Genomic DNA, 16242 nt, shown 5'->3' with positions numbered 1-16242 from the left:
CTCCGAAGTGTCTGTTGGGTTGGCACGGATCAAGACTGGGATTTGTCACTCCGTGTAAACGGAGAGGTAACTCTGGGCCCACTCGGTAATGCATCATCATAATGAGCTCAATGTGACTAAGGCGTTAGTCACGGGATCATGCATTGCGGTACGAGTAAAGAGACTTGCCGGTAACGAGATTGAACAAGGTATTGGGATACCGACGATCGAATCTCGGGCAAGTAACATACCGATTGACAAAGGGAATTGCATACGGATTGATTGAATCCTCGACACCGTGGTTCACCCGATGATATCATCGTGGAACATGTGGGAGCCAACATGGGTATCCAGATCCCGCTGTTGGTTATTGACCGGAGAGGCGTCTCGGTCATGTCTGCATGTCTCCCGAACCCGTAGGGTCTACACACTTAAGGTCCGGTGACGCTAGGGTTGTAGAGATATATGTATGCGGAAACCCGAAAGTTGTTCGGAGTCCCGGATGAGATCCCGGACGTCACGAGAGGTTCCGGAATGGTCCGGAGGTGAAGAATTATATATAGGAAGTCCAGTTTTGGCCACCGGGAAAGTTTCGGGGGTTATCGGTATTGTACCGGGACCACCGGAAGGGTCCCGGGGGTCCACCGGGTGGGGCCACCTGTCCCGGAGGGCCCCGTGGGCTGAAAGTGGAGGGGAACCAGCCCCTAGTGGGCTGGGGCGCCACCTTGGGCCTCCCCCCCATGCGCCTAGGGTTGGGAACCCTAGGGGGGGAGTTCCCCCTTGCCTTGGGGGGCAAGGCAACCCCTTCCCCCCTTGGCCGCCGCCCCCCCCCTTGGAGATCCCATCTCCTAGGGCTGCGCACCCCCCTTGGGGGCCTATATAAAGGGGGGGGAGGGAGGGCAGCACACTACAGCCTTTGGCGCCTCCCTCCTCCCCTGCAACACCTCTCTCTCTCGCGCAGAAGCTCGGCGAAGCCCTGCCGGAGAGCCGCTACATCCACCACCACGCCGTCGTGCTGTTGGATCTCCATCAACCTCTCCTCCCCCCTTGCTGGATCAAGAAAGGAGGAGACGTCGCTGCACCGTACGTGTGTTGAACGCGGAGGTGCCGTACGTTCGGCACTCGGTCATCGGTGATTTGGATCACGGCGAGTACGACTCCGTCATCCACGTTCATTGGAACGCTTCCGCTCGCGATCTACAACGGTATGTAGATGCACTCCCTTCCCCTCGTTGCTAGTAGACTCCATAGATGCATCTTGGTGAGCGTAGGAAAATTTTAAAATTATGCTACGATTCCCAACAGTGGCATCATGAGCCAGGCCTATGCGTAGTTACTATGCACGAGTAGAACACAAAGCGGTTGTGGGCGTTGAGTTTGCCAATTCTTCTTGCCGCTACTAGTCGTTTCTTGTTTCGGCGGCATTGTAGGATGAAGCGGCCCGGACCGACCTTACACGTACGCTTACGTGAGACTGGTTCCACCGACTGACATGCACAAGTTGCATAAGGTGGCTAGCGGGTGTCTGTCTCTCCTACTTTAGTCGGAACGGATTCGATGAAAAGGGTCCTTATGAAGGGTAAATAGAAATTGGCAAATCACGTTGTGGTCATACGTAGGTAAGAAACGTTCTTGCTAGAAACCTACAAACCACGTAAAAAACTTGCAACAACAATTAGAGGACGTCTAACTTGTTCTTGCAGCAAGTGCTATGTGATGTGATATGGCCAGAAGATGTGATGAATGATATATGTGATGTATGAGATTGATCATATTCTTGTAATAGGAATCACGACTTGCATGTCGATGAGTATGACAACCGGCAGGAGCCATAGGAGTTGTCTTTATTATTTTGTATGACCTGCGTGTCATTAAGTAGACGCCATGTAAATTACTTTACTTTATTGCTAAACGCGTTAGCCATAGAAGTAGAAGTAATCGTTGGCGTGACGACTTCATGAAGACACAATGATGGAGATCATGATGATGGAGATCATGGTGTCATGCCGGTGACAAAGATGATCATGGTGCCCCGAAGATGGAGATCAAAGGAGCATGATGATATTGGCCATATCATGTCACTATTTGATTGCATGTGATGTTTATCATGTTTTTGCATCTTATTTGCTTAGAACGACGGTAGCAAGTAGGATGATCCCTTATAATAATTTCAAGAAAGTGTTCACCCTAACTGTGCACCGTTGCGAAGGTTCGTCGTTTCGAAGCACCACGTGATGATCGGGTGTGATAGATTCTTACGTTCGCATACAACGGGTGTTGACGAGCCTAGCATGTACAGACATGGCCTCGGAACACACGCAATACACTTAGGTTGACTTGACGAGCCTAGCATGTACAGACATGGCCTCGGAACACGGAGGACCGAAAGGTCGAGCATGAGTCGTATAGAAGATACGATCAACATGGAGATGTTCACCGATCTTGACTAGTCCGTCTCACGTGAAGATCGGACACGGCTAGTTGAGCTCGGATCATGTTTCACTTAGATGACTAGAGGGATGTCTGTCTGAGTGGGAGTTCATTAAATAATTTGATTATATGAACTTTATTATCATGAACTTAGTCTAAAATCTTTACATCATGTATTGTAGATCAAATGGCCCACGTTGTCCTCAATTTCAACGCGTTCCTAGAGAAAACCAAGCTGAAAGATGATGGCAGCAACTATACGGACTGGGTCCGGAACCTGAGGATCATCCTCATAGCAGCCAAGAAAGATTATGTCTTAGAAGCACCGCTAGGTGAAGCACCAATCCCTGAGAACCAAGACGTTATGAACGCTTGGCAGCAGCGTGCTGATGATTACTCCCTCGTTCAGTGCGGCATGCTTTACAGCTTAGAACCGGGTCTCCAAAAGCGTTTTGAGAAACATGGAGCATATGAGATGTTCGAGGAGCTGAAACTGGTTTTTCAAGCTCATGCCCGGGTCGAGAGATATGATGTCTCCGACAAGTTCTTCAGCTGTAAAATGGAGGAGAACAGTTCTGTTAGTGAGCACATACTCAGAATGTCTGGGTTGCACAACCGCTTGTCTCAGCTGGGAGTTAATCTCCCGGATGACGCGGTCATTGACAGAATCCTTCAGTCGCTTCCACCAAGCTACAAGAGCTTTGTGATGAACTACAATATGCAGGGGATGGAAAAGACCATTCCCGAGGTATATTCAATGCTGAAATCAGCTGAGGTAGAGATCAGAAAAGAACATCAAGTGTTGATGGTGAATAAAACCACTAAGTTCAAAAGGGGCAAGGGTAAGAAGAACTTCAAGAAGGACGGCAAGGGAGTTGCCGCGCCCGGTAAGCCAGTTACCGGGAAGAAGTCAAAGAATGGACCCAAGCCCGAGACTGAGTGCTTTTATTGCAAGGGAAGTGGTCACTGGAAGCGGAACTGCCCCAAATATTTAGCGGACAAGAAGAAGGCCGGCAACACCCAAGGTATATGTGATATACAAGTAATTGATGTGTACCTTACCAGTACTCGTAGTAGCTCCTGGGTATTTGATACCGGTGCGGTTGCTCATATTTGTAACTCAAATCAGGAACTACGGAATAAACGGAGGCTGGCAAAAGACGAGGTGACGATGCGCGTCGGGAATGGTTCCAAGGTCGATGTGATCGCCGTCGGCACGCTACCTCTGCATCTACCCACGGGATTAGTTATAAACCTCAATAATTGTTATTTAGTGCCAGCTTTGAGCATGAACATTGTATCTGGATCTCGTTTAATTCGAGATGGCTACTCATTTAAATCTGAGAATAATGGTTGTTCTATTTATTTGAGAGATATGTTTTATGGTCATGCCCCGCTGGTCAATGGTTTATTTTTGATGAATCTCGAACGTGATGTTACACATGTTCATAGTGTGAATACCAAAAGATGTAAAGTTGATAACGATAGTCCCACATACTTGTGGCACTGCCGCCTTGGTCACATTGGGGTCAAGCGCATGAAGAAGCTCCATGCAGATGGACTTTTGGAGTCTCTTGATTACGAATCATTTGACACGTGCGAACCATGCCTCATGGGTAAGATGACCAAGACTCCGTTCTCCGGAACAATGGAGCGAGCAACCAACTTATTGGAAATCATACATACCGATGTGTGCGGTCCAATGAGTGTTGAGGCTCGCGGAGGATATCGTTATGTTCTCACTCTCACTGATGATTTGAGTAGATATGGGTATGTCTACCTAATGAAACACAAGTCTGAAACCTTTGAAAAGTTCAAGGAATTTCAGAGTGAAGTCGAGAATCAACGTGACAGAAAAATAAAATTCTTACGATCAGATCGTGGTGGAGAATATTTAAGTCACGAATTTGGTACACACTTAAGGAAATGTGGAATAGTTTCACAACTCACGCCGCCTGGAACACCTCAGAGAAATGGTGTGTCCGAACGTCGTAATCGCACTCTATTGGATATGGTGCGATCTATGATGTCTCTTACCGATTTACCGCTCTCATTTTGGGGTTATGCTTTAGAGACTGCCGCATTCACTTTAAATAGGGCACCGTCTAAATCCGTTGAGACGACACCGTATGAATTATGGTTTGGGAAGAAACCTAAGCTGTCGTTTCTAAAAGTTTGGGGATGCGATGCTTATGTCAAGAAACTTCAACCTGAAAAGCTCGAACCCAAATCGGAAAAATGCGTCTTCATAGGATACCCTAAGGAAACTATTGGGTATACCTTCTACCTCAGATCCGAAGGCAAGATCTTCGTTGCCAAGAACGGGTCCTTTCTAGAGAAGGAGTTTCTCTCGAAAGAATTGAGTGGGAGGAAAGTGGAACTTGATGAGGTGATAGTCACCCCTTCCGAACCGGAAAGTAGCGCAGCACGGGAAAATGTTCCTGTGGTGCCTACACCGACGAGGAAGGAAGTTAATGATGATGATCATGAAGCTTCGGATCAAGTTGCCACTGAACTTCGTAGGTCCACAAGGACACGTTCCGCACCAGAGTGGTACGGCAACCCTGTCCTGGAAATCATGTTGTTAGACAACGGTGAACCTTCAAACTATGAAGAAGCGATGGCGGGCCCGGATTCCGACAAATGGCTAGAAGCCATGAAATCCGAGATAGAATCCATGTATGAAAACAAAGTATGGACTTTGACTAACTTGCCCGATGAGCGGCGAGCCATAGAAAACAAATGGATCTTTAAGAAGAAGACGGACGCAGATGGTAATGTGACCATCTACAAAGCTCGACTTGTCGCTAAGGGTTATCGACAAGTTCAAGGGGTTGACTACGATGAGACTTTCTCACCCGTAGCGAAGCTGAAGTCCGTCCGAATCATGTTAGCGATTGCCGCATACTATGATTATGAGATATGGCAGATGGACGTCAAAACGGCATTCCTTAACGGCTTCCTTAAGGAAGAGTTGTATATGATGCAGCCGGAAGGTTTTGTCGATCCTAAGAATGCTAACAAAGTATGCAAGCTCCAACGCTCAATCTATGGGCTGGTGCAAGCATCTCGGAGTTGGAACATTCGCTTTGATGAGATGATCAAAGCGTTTGGGTTTACACAGACTTATGGAGAAGCCTGTGTTTACAAGAAAGTGAGTGGGAGCTCTGTAGCATTTCTCATATTATATGTGGATGACATACTATTGATGGGAAATGATATAGAATTCTTGGAAAGTATAAAGGCCTATTTGAATAAGTGTTTTTCAATGAAGGACCTTGGAGAAGCTGCTTATATATTAGGCATCAAGATCTATAGAGATAGATCGAGACGCCTCATTGGTCTTTCACAGAGTACATACCTTGACAAGATATTGAAGAAGTTCAATATGGATCAGTCCAAGAAGGGGTTCTTGCCTGTATTGCAAGGTGTGCAATTGAGCACGGCTCAATGCCCGACCACGGCAGAAGATATAGAAGAGATGAGTGTCATCCCCTATGCCTCGGCCATAGGGTCTATTATGTATGCCATGCTGTGTACCAGACCTGATGTAAACCTTGCCGTAAGTTTGGTAGGAAGGTACCAAAGTAATCCCGGCAAGGAACACTGGACAGCGGTCAAGAATATCCTGAAGTACCTGAAGAGGACTAAGGATATGTTTCTCGTTTATGGAGGTGACGAAGAGCTCGTCGTAAAGGGTTACGTCGACGCTAGCTTCGACACAGATCTGGATGACTCGAAGTCACAGACCGGATACGTGTATATATTGAATAGAGGAGCAGTAAGCTGGTGCAGTTGCAAGCAAAGCGTCGTGGCGGGATCTACATGTGAAGCGGAGTACATGGCAGCCTCGGAGGCAGCACAGGAAGCAGTCTGGATAAAGGAGTTCATTACCGACCTAGGGGTGATTCCCAATGCGTCGGGCCCAATGACTCTCTTCTGTGACAACACTGGAGCTATTGCCCTTGCGAAGGAGCCCAGGTTTCACAGGAAGACCAGGCATATCAAGCGTCGCTTCAACTCCATTCGTGAAAGTGTTCAAAATGGAGACATAGATATTTGTAAAGTACACACGGACCTGAATGTAGCAGATCCGTTGACTAAACCTCTCCCTAGGGCAAAACATGATCAACACCAGGACGCAATGGGTGTTCGATTCATCACAATGTAACTAGATTATTGACTCTAGTGCAAGTGGGAGACTGTTGGAAATATGCCCTAGAGGCAATAATAAATGGTTATTATTATATTTCTGTGTTCATGATAATAGTCTATTATTCATGCTATAATTGTATTGTCCGGAAATCGTAATACATGTGTGAATACATAGACCACAACCTGTCCCTAGTAAGCCTCTAGTTGACTAGCTCGTTGATCAACAGATAGTCATGGTTTCCTGACTATGGACATAGGATGTCACTGATAACGGGATCACATCATTAGGAGAATGATGTGATGGACAAGACCCAACCTAAGCATAGCATAAAAGATCGTGTAGTTTCGTTTGCTAGAGCTTTTCCAATGTCAAGTATCTTTTCCTTAGACCATGAGATCGTGCAACTCCCGGATACCGTAGGAGTGCTTTGGGTGTGCCAAACGTCACAACGTAACTGGGTGACTATAAAGGTGCATTACGGGTATCTCCGAAAGTGTCTGTTGGGTTGGCACGGATCAAGACTGGGATTTGTCACTCCGTGTAAACGGAGAGGTAACTCTGGGCCCACTCGGTAATGCATCATCATAATGAGCTCAATGTGACTAAGGCGTTAGTCACGGGATCATGCATTGCGGTACGAGTAAAGAGACTTGCCGGTAATGAGATTGAACAAGGTATTGGGATACCGACGATCGAATCTCGGGCAAGTAACATACCGATTGACAAAGGGAATTGCATACGGATTGATTGAATCCTCGACACCGTGGTTCACCCGATGATATCATCGTGGAACATGTGGGAGCCAACATGGGTATCCAGATCCCGCTGTTGGTTATTGACCGGAGAGGCGTCTCGGTCATGTCTGCATGTCTCCCGAACCCGTAGGGTCTACACACTTAAGGTCCGGTGACGCTAGGGTTGTAGAGATATATGTATGCGGAAACCCGAAAGTTGTTCGGAGTCCCGGATGAGATCCCGGACGTCACGAGAGGTTCCGGAATGGTCCGGAGGTGAAGAATTATATATAGGAAGTCCAGTTTGGGCCACCGGGAAAGTTTCGGGGGTTATCGGTATTGTACCGGGACCACCGGCTGGGGCCACCTGTCCCGGAGGGCCCCGTGGGCTGAAAGTGGAGGGGAACCAGCCCCTAGTGGGCTGGGGCGCCACCTTGGGCCTCCCCCCCATGCGCCTAGGGTTGGGAACCCTGGGGGGGGGGGGTTCCCCCTTGCCTTGGGGGGCAAGGCAACCCCTTCCCCCCTTGGCCGCCGCCCCCCCCCTTGGAGATCCCATCTCCTAGGGCTGCGCACCCCCCTTGGGGGCCTATATAAAGGGGGGGAGGGAGGGCAGCACACTACAGCCTTTGGCGCCTCCCTCCTCCCCTGCAACACCTCTCTCTCTCGCGCAGAAGCTCGGCGAAGCCCTGCCGGAGAGCCGCTACATCCACCACCACGCCGTCGTGCTGTTGGATCTCCATCAACCTCTCCTCCCCCCTTGCTGGATCAAGAAAGGAGGAGACGTAGCTGCACCGTACGTGTGTTGAACGCGGAGGTGCCGTACGTTCGGCACTCGGTCATCGGTGATTTGGATCACGGCGAGTACGACTCCGTCATCCACGTTCATTGGAACGCTTCCGCTCGCGATCTACAACGGTATGTAGATGCACTCCCTTCCCCTCGTTGCTAGTAGACTCCATAGATGCATCTTGGTGAGCGTAGGAAAATTTTAAAATTATGCTACGATTCCCAACAGATACAAGTAGCAAGTTCTTCTCCGTGAGTAGGTCTTCCTATTAGGGGTCTTGAATACAAGGTGGATATTCTCCGTAGAGGCCGTGATCTCTCTCGGTGGAGTAGATCCGGATGGATGAGCAAAGCTCTACCTCAAGTATGAGCTAAACCAATGCTAACCCTACAAAGAGGGAGGAGGAGGAGTATATATAGTCTAAGTGGATGAAGAGGTACATGGGCCTCGGCCCAACACGCTGTCAACACAAAGGCATCGGACATCCGACAGTTACCGGTCGTCCGGTGGCTCGTGAGGGTCTGGACATCCGGTACTTGTCGAAAGTCCGACGTTTTGGCTCGGGGTAGTCGGTCTTAGATTTCGGGCCGGCGTCGGACGTCCGAGGTGTTGGTCGTCCACTGATCTCCATACTTCTAGCGTTGTGGTTCTGTGATGGTGGTGTCGATCGTCCGGAGGGGATCGGTCGTCCAGTGGTTGGAGCATGTCGGACGTCTAGTCGGCGTCGGTCGTCCGGCCGATGGAGCGTTCTGTGGATGCGACTTGTTGTCGGTGTATAAAAGTAGGGGCTCTCCTTTTTACCCCTTTAGTTATGCACGGGCTGTCAGAGCCGCGCCCACGGCCACACTAAGGAGGGCAGAGGAGGGAGGCCGGAGGCACAAGACATCCAGAGAAACGCCAAGACCAGAGGCACAAAGAGCAGAAGGGCGAGGTGGGCTCCCCCAGCAAGGCTCTTGCCGGGGCGACCTCCGCAGCCCCGGCAAGAGCCTTGCCGGGGCGCTTGCCCGATGCCAGCAGAGCGCGCCACCCTTGAGCCAAGGGTTCCAACACCGTCAACCACATTGGAACCTAGGCTCGGGAGGCACCTCCGTGGTGGCATGCAGATCTTTGTCAAGATCAGAAGCATACAAGATCAGATGAGGATGAGAAGACGACGATCCTCGGCGGGATCCTAGCTGAGAAAATCCACAACACCCCCGGCAAGACCCTTGCTGGGGACGACCACGATGCCACGGCAAGACCCTTGCCGGGGCCCCAGCAAGGCCCTTGCCGAAGACACCTATGGGGCCGCAGCCAGGCCTGCGCCTGCCAAGGCTCCACCGCCGTTCCCATGCAGCTGCCAGCCCGACCAGGCGGGCAGGCACCTGCGGGGCGACATGCAGCTTCCAGGCTAGCTCAGCAAACACCTACATGGTGGCATGCAAATCTTCGTGAAGGCCCTACCACCACGTCATCTCAGCACCCTGCTAGCTTACATGACACGGCTTGCATCGCTGGCCTGGACGCGCGTCGGAGCAAGGTGGGGCGGCGACGGACAGGACGTGCCTCGTTGCCATCCCCAATAAAGCAACGGGACACCTAAGGGAGCGCATTTAATGCGTCTTGTCCTGTAATGACAGGATAAGCTTGTGTACAATACACCTTTCCACCTCCTGTGTGCCACTGTGGCAACCCCTTTTGTCTATAAAAGGAGGCCCGAGGCGACCAGGAGAAGGATTCAAATCTTTTGGGCTACGCAGGTAGCGTAGCTAGCTCAAGAACTCAAGAACACTCAAATACACACACCAAAGCAGGACTAGGGTATTACGCATGCTCGCGGCCCGAACCTGGGTAAACGATCCTTGTGCTGACCGCCAGACCCGCTCTTTGCACAACCCCGCGCCCGCCAACCGTAGAAGGGATTCCAGTGATCCCATAGGTGTCATTTCCCCGACATCTTTGGCACGCCAGGCAGGGGGCGCAGTTGTGAAAATCCGGTCTAGCAGTTAGCCTAGCAGTTCTTCATCGCCATGGCTCCCAAGAAGAAGACGATCACGGTGATCGGTTCATCCGGATCCGGGCGGCCCGTACCGGTGCGGGCGAGCAGCGGGGCGGTCGCAGACAGAACCCGAGGCGCGGCCCGCGAACACCAACATCGCTCTGGCAGTCAGAGCCTGGCGAGCGGCGTCGTTCGTGCGCCAGACGACGGGCCGCACGTCGCCAATCCCAAAGACAGAGCTGGGACCCCCGCAGGCGGCGCGGGGCCCTCCAGGGGTGGCGCCGTGCCACCTACGGGCGGCGCAGCGACCTCCAAGATGACCACGCTGGTGCCCACGACGCGCTCTTCCCAGATTGTGAGCGAGGAGTAGCGCCGCCACGCTGGTGACCCCGGACGCCGCCATGGGAAAAGTCTCGTGCATCATTCGCGGGACGAAGGAGGCCAGCCTGCGCGCGGAAGTGCTGGCGGGAATGGCGCGCAGCTGCAAGGCCGTGATAGAGCTCCTTCTAACGTGGTTAGAAGTCGGAGCGCGTCACGGTCCAAGCAGCTTTCTCCGCCGCCCACGCCAGCGGAAGCTTTGGCATGTGCGCAGCTGCTCCTTGATGTTCCTCCTGCCACGGAAAAGCTCAATGAGTGGAGAGCCACCATCCGGAGCCTCGTCGGCGTCGCCAACAAAGATGAGCCGCGACCAGCGGGGCCCTCAGGCCGACGCTATGTCGAGCCACCGCATGCCAGTGGTGGAAGGACCGGAGGTGCTGCAGCCACGGTGCACTCTCCTCTTCCACGCCAGCCACCGCGGTTGTCGGTCTGTCGTGGTGACGCCTGTGATAACATTTCCATAGCGTCGTCCAACCCACGGACCCACCGCGATCAGCGCCAAGTTCTTCGGGAGCGAGCCTATGAAGACACTCGAACCACCATCGAGCGCCGTCGCCACGCACGCCACCAATCAGATAGGCAGGCAGGGCCCACTATGGACCACCCAGCACTGGGAGGCTCCGGCAGCCTACCTTACGAGGTGGGTTGCCCAGCCTTTACCCGCGAGCTGTGGCAGTTCCAATGGCCCTCCCACCGCACGTTCAATCCCGACGTCGGCGAGAAGTACAACGGCAAGACCCATCTGTCGGAGTTCCTCAACATCTACACCATCGCCATGCAAGCTGTTGGGGCCAGCGATGACAAGGTGCTTGCCAATTACTTCTCGTTGGCACTTAAACCCAATGTTATGTCATGGTTGATGCACTTGCCGGCGAACTCCATTTCTTCTTGGTCGGATCTGTGTCATGAATTTGTTGGTTCTTTCACTGGAGGCCACCAAGCTCATGGCCAGGCAAGCGATTTGCATATCATTCCCCAGAAGGAAGGTAAAAACCTGCGCAAGTACATACAGAGTTTCAGCCGGGTGCAGTACAACATCCCAGATGTTCATCCCACCGCCGTGATCAGCGCATTCCATCAGAATGTGCGCAACCGCAAGATGCGTGAAGAGCTGGCGATGAACAAGGTCAAGGATGGGGCCGAACTTTATGTTCTGGCCGATAGATGCGCTCGGGCTGAAGAGGGAAGGAAGTACCCCGGCGAGGACGCCGGCGCGGAAACCGACTCTACAGACAAAGACACCGCCGCCCCGACGAAGAAGGGCCGGTGTCGCAACAGGAAGCGCAAGGGCAAGGCCGTGCTAGCCATCGAGGGATCCGACGACACCGGCGCTGCCAAGAAGGCCAAGGCAGATGACCCCGGCAAGGAGATTGCTGGGTGCGCTGCTTGCCGGGCCTTGGGAGCTGCCGACAAGCCAGGAGGCTCTGACAAGAAGTATTGCAAGATCCACCGCACCAAGGGCCACGACCTCCAGAACTGCCAACAAGTTGAGCTACTTGCCGAAAAGCAAAAGGCCGAGTATGAGAGGCGGGACAAGGAGAAGGGTCGGGATGGTGCCCAAGGATCCGGCAAGAAGTGTGGCAGCCAAGGAGGCCGCCGCGGCAAGGATAACCAGCAAGAGAGGCCCGCTCGGGGCCGCGACAAGAAGCAGGAAGACGATGATCATGACGAGGATGACGAGTCCGGCGAGCATGAGTTCCAGAAAGCTACGGAGGCCATGCGCGTCGATGGTGGCGCCTTGCTGCATACTTCTCATTGCCAGTCCAAGCAGTGGGCGCGTGAGATCACAGCAGCGGAGCCATCATTCGATGCTCAGAAGCCACTGAAGTGGTCCAGCATGCCTATCATCTTTGACACCGAGGACCACCCTGATCACACAACTACGGTCGGGTGTTTGCCGTGGTTGGTTTCGCCAACGATACGCAACCTCAAGGTGACCAAGATGCTAGTTGACGGCGGGGCCGGTCTGAACTCGATCTCGCCCGTTGTGATCAAAAGGCTGCAGATTCCTGATGGAGACCTCGAGGAGACGGGCACGTTTCAAGGGGTCAACCCGGGAAGGAGTCAGCCGAAGGGTAAGGTCACGCTGCCTGTCACATTTGGAGGCGAGTTGAACTACAGGAAGGAGAGGATTGTCTTCCATGTAGCCAGGATCCCCTTGCCCTACAACGGGATCCTCGGCCGCCCAGCACTAGCCAAGTTCATGGCGGTGTCACATTACGCCTACAACACACTGAAGATGCCTGGGCCGATGACCATCATCACCATCCCCTGCGAAAAGAAGGATGCTCTGATCTGCGCTGACCAACTCTACCGGGAGGCAGTTGCAGCGACTGCCGCCAAGGCGCTTGCTCCTGTTGCTGAAGCCCAGGGAAGGAAGAAGACCAGCGAGACCCCTCGCACCCACTACGGCAAGCGCACCTCTTCGCAGTGTAGTGCTCCTGTCGAGGACGTGCCAGAGAGCTCCACCGGCAAGAGCAAGAAATCCAGAGCTGCACCACCAGAGACCAAGATGGTGTCCGTCAAGGAGGATGGCACGGGAGGGACTTTCACCATAAGCTCCACCCTCGACAACAAATAGGAAGGCGCGCTCGTCACCTTCCCGCGGGCGAATGCTGATGTGTTTGCATGGCAAGCATCCGACATCCCCGGTGTTCCCAGGGAGGTGATTGAGAACCATCTTGCTGTCTGCCCTCATGCGCGGCCCATCAAGCAGAACAGGAAGCAGGCTCTGGAGCGGTAAGAGTTCATCACAGAGGAGATCAGGAAGTTGGAAGTGGCAGGTTTAGTGAGAGGGGTACTCCATCCGACGTGGTTGGCCAATCCGGTGGTGGTGCGCAAGGCGAATGGGAAGTGGGGACTGTGTATTGATTACACAGATATCAATAAGGCCTGTCCAAAGGACCCTTTCCCATTACCGCGCATCGACCAGATTGTTGACTCCACGGCCGGGTGCGACTTGTTATCGTTCCTCGATGCCTACTCGGGATACCACCAGATCTTCATGACGACAGCAGATGAAGAGAAGACAACATTCATCACCCCATGTGGTATGTATTGTTTCTTACGAATGCCTTTCGGGTTGAAGAGCGCTGGCTCAACGTTTGCAAGACCAGTCCAAATTGGTTTTGAGCCCCAGCTACATAGAAATATGGAAGCTTATATGGATGACACAGTGGTCAAAACCAAGGACAGGGCAACACTCATACAAGACATAGAAGAGACGTTTGCAAACCTGCACAAGATCAACCTCAAGTTGAACCCTGAGAAGTGTGTCTTCGGTGTTCCGTCCGGCAAACTTCTCGGGTTCTTTGTGTCACAGCGTGGGATCAAGGCAAACCCAGACAAGATCAAGGCTATCGAGCAAATTGAGGCGCCCAAGCGGGTCAAGGATGTGCGTCGGCTCGCTGGCTGCGTTGCCGCCATGAGCAGATTCATCTCCAAGTCTGCCGAGCGCGCCCTTCCCTTTTTCAAAATCTTGAAAAAGGTAGGACCAATGGAATGGACCCCAGAGGCCAAAGCAGTGCTACAGGATTTGAAGAAATACCTCTCCTCTACGCTGATACTAGTTGCACCTAAACCATAAGAGCCATTGCTGCTATATCTAGCGGCAACGAATCAAGTGGTCAGCACCGCGCTAGTGGCACAGAGGGAGGTCGATGAAGAGGCAGTGGCCACGGCAGGACCGGCGGAGGGCGAGCCAGACCTCCCCCCGACAGGGCCTGGTGCCGGCAAGGCAAGGCCCCCGGCAGAGTCTGACGCCATTGGGACGGGGCCCATGCAACCAAATGAAGTGGTGCAAAAGAAGAAGATGATGCAGCACCCGGTTTACTTTGTGAGCTCCCTCTTGCAGGGGGCTAGGTCAAGGTACTCCGGTGTACAGAAATTGCTCTTCGGCCTCCTTATAGCCTCGAGGAAGCTGCGTCATTACTTCCAAGCCCACGAAATCACCGTCGTCACCCGCCTCCCGTTGCAACGGATACTGCATAACCCAGACGCGACTGGGAGGATCGTGGAGTGGGCCTTGGAACTGTCGAGCTTTGGTTTGAAGTTTGAAAGTACTTTGACAATCCAGAGCAGAGTCTTGGCAGAGTTCATTGCGGAATGGACCTCAACGCCCGACGAAGAAATCCAGGAGACCACTCTCCCCGGCAAGGAAGCAAGTCGCAACTGGATTATGTACTTTGACGGGGCTTTCTCGCTAGAAGGCGCCGGTGCCGGAGTGCTACTTGTTGCACCCACTGGAGAGCACCTCAAGTATGTAGTCCAGATGCACTTTCCTAGAGAGATGTCAACAAACAACACTGCTGAGTACGAGGGATTGCTTGCCGGTCTCAGGATCGCAGCAGACATCGGGATCAAGAAGTTTATCGTCAGAGTTGATTCGCAGCTCGTCGTCAAGCATGTTAACAAAGATTATCAAAGCCTGTTGATGGAGGCCTATGTGAATGAGGTTAGGAAGCTGGACTAGCATTTTGACGGTCTACGGGCAAAGCTTGTTCCCCGAGCGGAGAACGACACGGCCGATTACCTGTCGAAGCGCACCGCACTCAAACTACCTGTGGAGCCAGGTACTTTTGTGCTTCAGTTAACTCAACCATCCGTTGAACCATCAACAGAGCAGAACAAGGGCAGGAAGTCAGGCCCCGGCAAGTACTTTCCTGCCGAGCTCCCAGGAGCCGTCGGCAAGGGTGTTGCCGTGGGTGCCGAGCCTGCCATGGGGCGATAGACTCTGGCAGGGCGTCAAACCCTAGCCGTAGAGACAGCCGCTCCCATGGAAGAGGAAATGCCTTTGGTCCTTGCCGTCGAGCCCTAGACTCCGGCATGGGCATAGCATACCGTCCAATTCCTCCAAACCGGGGAACTCCCCGAGGAGCAGGAAGAAGCGGAGAAAGTAGCCCGTAGGTCTGCCATGTATCAGTTCGTCGATGACGTCCTGTACAGAAAAAGATCGAACGGTGTGAAATTGAAGTGCATTCCCCGGGAGGAAGGATTGGAGCTGTTGGCAGAGATACATGGGGGCATATGTGGTTCCCACATAGGGTCGAGGGCCCTTGCCGGCAAGGCATTCCGACAAGGTTTCTTCTGGCGCACTGCCCTCCAGGATGCGACGGCACTAGTAACCAAGTGTGAAGCGTGTCAGTTCCATTCGAAGAAGCTTCATCAACCAGCTCAAGCCCTTCAAACAATTCCCCTCTCCTGGCCATTTTTGGTCTGGGGGCTCCACATACTGGGCCCTTTCCCCCATGCTGTCGGGGGCTTTGAGTACTTGTACATTGCAATCGACAAGTTCACAAAGTGGCCGGAGGTGGAAGCGGTGAGGAACATGACAGCGCAGTCAGCCGTCAAGTTCTTCAAGGGGATAGTCTGCCGTTTTGGTGTGCCAAACATTGTTATCACCGACAACGACACGTAGTTCACAAGCCACACCTTCATGCAATACATCCAAGACCTCGGCAGCAAGGTCTGTTTCGCTTCCGTGGCGCACCCACGGAGCAACGGCCAGGCAGAGAGGGCAAATGCTGAAGTACTGCGAGGCCCGAGGACAAAGACTTTTGGCAGGCTGCACAAGAGCGGAAGGCGCTGGATTGATGAGTTGCCAGTGGTTCTTTGGTCAATCAGAACGACGCCAAATTGAGCCACCAGCCAGACACCCTTCGCCCTGGTATACGGGGCGTAAGCAGTTCTCCCCACGGAACTCACATATGGGTCACCTCGAGTGCTCGCTTATGACGAGCTTGAGCAAGAGCAATTGCGGCAAGATGACGCGACGCTCCATCAGGAAGATCGTCTTCGGGCG

The sequence above is a fragment of the Triticum aestivum genome, chromosome 1D (assembly GCF_018294505.1).
Source record: "Triticum aestivum cultivar Chinese Spring chromosome 1D, IWGSC CS RefSeq v2.1, whole genome shotgun sequence".
Lineage (NCBI taxonomy): Eukaryota > Viridiplantae > Streptophyta > Magnoliopsida > Poales > Poaceae > Triticum > Triticum aestivum.
The sequence above is the reverse complement of the archived record's forward strand: the minus strand, read 5'-3'. Positions refer to the sequence as shown.